Source organism: Chiroxiphia lanceolata, chromosome 2 (assembly GCF_009829145.1).
Source record: "Chiroxiphia lanceolata isolate bChiLan1 chromosome 2, bChiLan1.pri, whole genome shotgun sequence".
Classification (NCBI taxonomy): Eukaryota; Metazoa; Chordata; class Aves; order Passeriformes; family Pipridae; genus Chiroxiphia; species Chiroxiphia lanceolata.
In genome coordinates, this window is record NC_045638.1 from 54232516 (window position 1) to 54237371 (window position 4856).

Sequence of the window (4856 nt, forward strand, 5' to 3'; positions counted from 1 at the left end):
TGAAACATTTGACTTTTCTTCCTTTCTCTTCACACATAACTAAAAATATTGCTTAATTATCATTTATGTATATATCAACAAAAGTAGTTAGTATGGACTAAATCATACATGCAAACTTGTGCATGCATATGTAAGAAAGTAACTAATAAATCATTACATAAAAGCTCGCATTGGTATTAGTAAACAAAATAGCATGTATACGTATGCTTTCTTCAGAAGATGCTGATGCTATTCTAGGTCAAGAGAGAATTAAGTCAATAGAATAAAAGTGCTGTCATTGGTTCTAAAGAGACATTCTAGAGAGTGGAAAAGGAAACAAACAAACAAACAAAAACCAAACCAAAAAAAACAAAGAAAAAAATAAAAGTTGAGATTTTTCTGATTTAAAACTGAACACAAGCTTATAGTTTTGAGCTCTATCTAACAAAAACACACATGAATGTCACTGATAACAAAATAAAAAGAATGCTTGCAAATTATTAACTTCAATTTCCATTACAGTGAACATTTTCCACATAAAATAGGCTGTTTTCCAGAGAATGGCAGCTGAGGTGCATAACAGTCCTTTAAACTCTGTATATATCCCACATGCGTCATAGATTCAATGAAAAGGTAGTTGTTTTTTATATATGACAATGTAGTTGCTTTTTATATTCTTCACTTTTCTTATTTCTACTGACACAGAAGAAGAAGAAAAGTAAGTTTTAAAAGAACTATTTTAAAAACCTATTACCAGAAAAAAAAAAAAAAAAGGTGAAAATCAATGGTTCCCTCCATAAAAGTCATGCAGGCAAACAGAAAACTAGAATACTTTGTGAGTGACTGTACATTAGATGGTAAAAATCAATAGTTTCCATAAAGAAGGTATCCTTAGGGATAGAAAGCTTCAAGGTATGAATAGAATAGTAGCTTCAGTGCTTGGCATCTGCAGAAGTGATAATATGGTTTCTAATCCCTGCCCAAGAGTGGGTAAAAGAATACAGTGTTTCAAAGTTTTAATGATCCAGGGTGAATTTATTATGCTATCTTTTCTGCTGAGCTGCTTGAGCCCTACTTTACCTGAGGGATATGTTGAAAGACCAATCAAATAATTCAGAAAACCTAGCAGCTCAGCCAGCAATGTCGGAACAATGTTGGAATGATGTTCCAACATCAGCTTAATATTTAGTAGCAAAGACTTTAATGGTATGAAAAAAGAAAAACAATTATGCAGTTTTTGTAAATCTGTTTTGTGCATTAAGTTCACCTTGAGGCACAAAAAATACCAAACAAACACAGGGCTTCAAGTGGCTGGGAATAAGTGTTGACACTGCCTGATAGTGTCCTGCCTCCACATCTTCATTATCCATTTCTCTTTTCCATGTTCCAGATTCCATAAAAGAAAAACTAGAATTGCAAAGTAATGGTGTGCCCCAGTTAATAATATCATATCTGCTTACAGGGAACTAGGGGGTGATAACTTTAGATATATATTCACCATCAAATTACTTGTTAGTAATTGTCTTTCGCGTTGATGTCAATCCAGCATCCATACTGCATCCATGCTAGTTTGCTGTCAGACAAAATGAATCTTCAGAACATGACTTCGAAGACATTTCACACCAAAAATTATTCTCTAAAATAAGCAGAAAGAAGTTCAAGCTGGTGTAGGCTCTTTCTCCTCCACAATATTATCCATTATTTCCTAGAAATACATTAAGAACAGTCATTAAGAAAAGAAATGGACTTACATTAAGAAACTGCCCCAGAATATTAAATATATTCTTTGCCTCTTAAGCAATAGTGCTTTGCAGAAAGAAGGCAAGGAACAACAGAAGGCAAGAGAAGAGTATGAAGGGAAGAAAGTGTAACAAGCAGTCAGACGAAAAAAGAAAAAATGACAAGAAAGATTGAAAGAAAAACAGATGGAGAGCAAGAAAGATGGAAAGAAAAATGGATGGATAGAAAGACAGGCAGATGAGCAAACGGAGAGGAAGTAGGAAGGCAGGGAGGGAGGGAAGAAATGTGTTGTGTTTTTTCAGACATTTTAAACTGAGGAAGTTATGCCTTTGAGTCCCAGGAATGCCATGAGGCTGAAAGGACTCAAGACCAAATGTTTGGGAGTTTGATCTTCTGACTTTAGAGATTAAACCTGAGAAATGTGTCTGGAAACCATTCTGATCTGCCAGGGATGTGTCTGTGAGGGGAGAGTGTGCCCCTTGGGTTCATTTAATTTATCAGTACAGATGTAGCTATAGTGAATATTGCATAGGGATACTTATTAATATCCAAAACCATTTAAAGAGATTATTTCAACAAATTAACTTAAGCAAGGTTTCCCTTAGAGATGTATAGATTGCTACTCCTTATCCATAAAAGTAGCAAAGACAGAGATGACAGTCTTTGAGGGGAGTAAGTTATCTGTCCTTCAGATGTTCTAACCCCTGTGTGGGGAGACAATCTTCTATCACCAAATGTAAAGTAAAGAGTGCTTCTGTCAAGTCCATTAGATATACAGAGGTGATATCTGTTCAACCTGACTCTTTCATCACAATAAAATGAGAATTATTGAAGAAGATCCTTACAGCTCCGAGAGGCTCCCTGCTGAGGAGGAGCTGCAGGTGTCAAGCAGCATGGTTAAGAGTTCCAAAGCTTTTTATGTTCAACTGTTTTTTTTTCTTCCATCACTCTAAGTCATTTCATACTATCCATTTCATTATGATGCTTAGCAAAAAAAACCCCAGATTTGACACATTGCAAGTAAATAAATTATATATAATCTAACCATACAATAAGAAAATTCAGAAAGATCTCAAGGTTGCACTGTAATGGTTGAATGAGTCATATTTGTCATGTATTTGACATTTTCCTTTTTGATTTAATTCATATAAACTTACTGCTACAATCTAACATTTTCATACACGATAACTCTCAGTCCTTATCTAGTGTTCTCGTCATGTCAAAAAATGTACACAAAAGAACCAGATAAGCAAATATCGATGTATACCTTTCAATTATTCTGAGGGCTGTATTGGGTGCTTCTTATGTGCAGTGCTATTTTGCAGGTGTTATCTATAACAAGCAGGCTGACCTAAAATTTAAAAAAAGAAAAAAAAGGCATTATAATTTTCACATTTATCAGGCTGAGGTATGGTTTTCATTTGGAAAGAAAATCTGACTATGTTTAAACACTACATTTACTGCTATGTCTTTCTGAGGTGCTTATTTCTCTATTTTCAAAATACATTTGGCAATATTACCAGCACTGTAATTGATTAAGTGACTGCAAGGCATGGTGAATGTTTATCATTCTTTTAGGGAGAGCTTTCAGAAGTTTTCCTGCTCTACTCCTCCTGTTGTGCTGAATAATAATTTGACTTTGCAAAATAATAATGATAATGATGAATCTTTTTGAAATTCCTCGTGGCTGTTTATTTAAGCAAACCCCATGGTTATTTAAAATTTTAATATCATATTGCCAGAAGAAATAATGACATAATTAAACCACTAAATTATGTCTAACCTTGCAATGTAAAAGCTGCTAAAATTCTCACAACATGTTCAAAAAGCAAATGTAATTTCATAATATAAGGAAGCATTTTTTTGTTGCATTTTCTTAACACAATTCATAAATTAGCAGTTTTGCTTTCTGTAATCATGAGTTTTAATCTCAGAAATGCAACTTTTTTCAAACATAAATTATGATACATACCAGTCAGGATACTTTAATACCATACTTTCATATGGTGAAACTTAAAGATTGGAAAAGTACAGGAAAACATAACATAGTAAAAATAATAGTATTCTAAATAATGTAACTAAAATTTTATATTACTTCATAGTGTTTAAAGGAAAGAGTATATCTTTATTTCTTAGTACTTGAATATTTCATAAAAGAAATTTTAAAAAATCTGTGTTTCTATACCATCAGATAACGCGAATTTGTAGTCTGCTCTTGGGCCCTCATCTCCTGATCAGCTGCAGCGTATGCCTATTTATTCCAAGGCTGTCTCTTTACTCATGAAACACATTACCTTGAATACACAACACAATTGCTGTTCTCAGAAAAATTCATTCCCTTGGCACCCTTCATGTAAACAAAATGGATAAATTAGTTCCATATTATTCCCTTTGCCCTGCAGATTAGCAAACTATGTAACTGTAAGAACCACTACATGCACTCAAGTGCCACCTCAGGGTGGGAGGAAGGGAGAGTGGGGGAGGATTAGGGAGGGAGGGAGGGAGGGAGGGAGGAGAGAGGGAAGGACAAAAGAGGGAAGGAGGGGGGAGGGTGGGATTAAGGGATTAAGGAAAGGAGGGAAAGAGGTGGGAAGGGAGGCAGAGAGGGAGGGAGGGAGGATGGGAGGAGGGAAGGGGTGAAGGAGGGAGGGATTAAGGGAGGGAGAGATTAAGGGAGGGAGGGTGGGATTACGGGATTAAAAGAGGGAGGGAGGGTGGGATTAAGAGGGGCAGGGAGGGTCGATTAAGGGAGTAAAGGAGGGGAAAGGGAGAGAGGGAGGAGGGGGAAGGAAGAGAGGGAGGCATTAAGAGGGGGGAGGGGAAGGGGAGAGAGATTAAGTGTTTAAGGGTGGGAGGGTGGGATTAAGGGAAAGAGGGAGGTAGTGGGTGAGAGAAGGAGGGAGGGAGGGGGAGTGGAGGAGAGAGAGACAGGGACAGAGGGAGGATGGGATTAAAGGATTAAGGAAAGGAAAGGAGGGATGGAGGGAGGGGCAGAAGGAGGTAGGTTGGGATTAAGGGATTAAGAGGGAGGGAGGGAGTAAGGGAGAGAGGGAGCGAAGAGGGAGGGAGGGTGGGATTAAGGCATGAAGAGAGGAAGGGAGGAGGGAGGGTGGGATTATGGGATTAAGGGGGGGAGG

At 37.1% G+C, this 4856-nt stretch overlaps 1 long non-coding RNA gene across 2 annotated transcripts; it reads right to left on the bottom strand.

The window, feature by feature from the left end:
* Nucleotides 1-1159: 1159 nt before the first annotated feature.
* On the bottom strand, nt 1160-4250 carry LOC116782008. Of its 2 annotated transcripts, none has more exons than XR_004355059.1 (3): nt 3905-4250; nt 2987-3070; nt 1160-1615 (listed from the first exon to the last, which is right to left on the bottom strand). It is a non-coding gene; the product is annotated as an uncharacterized LOC116782008 (long non-coding RNA). The 2 variants fall into 2 exon arrangements; XR_004355058.1 differs by having other exon boundaries at nt 1160-1684.
* Nucleotides 4251-4856: the final 606 nt, after the last annotated feature.